Genomic DNA, 928 nt, shown 5'->3' on the forward strand with positions numbered 1-928 from the left:
GCTGAGCTTGTCTACCACCAAGATTCATAAGATGGACAATTCCTTAATCATTGAAAGGAGATCCAGGTGCTAAGGAGAAAAAAATTGCCCACTACAACCAGGATCTTATTGTCATGATTTACTAGGTATTACATCAATTTATTCATTAGATTCCAGTTAGTACTTAGGTTGTGGCCACAGAATCTAATATACACTGTCTACCCCTACCTCTTCTAGTAAATGAAAGAATCAATATTGTGCTTGAAAGTCTGTTGGAGTAAGCTATTAAAATACCAGGAAAAACTGGAGGGCAAGCAGGAATATAGAGGCAGAAATCAATGTGTAACGATTTCACTGATACAGCAAAGGGTAGGGGTACCCAGTGATATGATGGAGAGGTGATTGACTAGATCTTATTTTAAGTCAATATATTCTAGTGTAACATTTTAATTCCTTTAATGACATTTCCTTTTTAAAAAGCATTTTCATAGTGGTTGCTCTCATGCTTACTTAATATAAATCTTATTAAAATCTGCTTCAGATTTATACTAACTTAATTCCAGTCATACATAGAAATGTTACACCTGTATAACTCTATTCCTCCTTCCCTTTATTTGTTATTTTATTTATTACAAACCCAATAATACACTGCTATAATTATTTATTTAGTTTATATCTTTTAAAGAAGCTATATATTTATACAGCTTGTTATATTAATTTTATTTACCATTTCTTAACCAATGTTTTTTTGCAATGAATCAACATGTAGAAATACAAAGAAATATTTTTTGTTGTTTGTAGTTTCAGACTACTGATTGAAAATGTGTCCATTGCAGACAAAAAAAATGAGAAATGTCTAATAACATGTTGCAAACTTAGTGCTTTGTTGAATAAAATTGTTTTCTATTGCTTTGTTGTAAGTATTCAGATTTCTCACAATCCTATTTTG

This window comes from Neophocaena asiaeorientalis, unplaced genomic scaffold, assembly GCF_003031525.2.
Source record: "Neophocaena asiaeorientalis asiaeorientalis breed wild unplaced genomic scaffold, Neophocaena_asiaeorientalis_V1.1 scaffold604, whole genome shotgun sequence".
Lineage (NCBI taxonomy): Eukaryota > Metazoa > Chordata > Mammalia > Artiodactyla > Phocoenidae > Neophocaena > Neophocaena asiaeorientalis.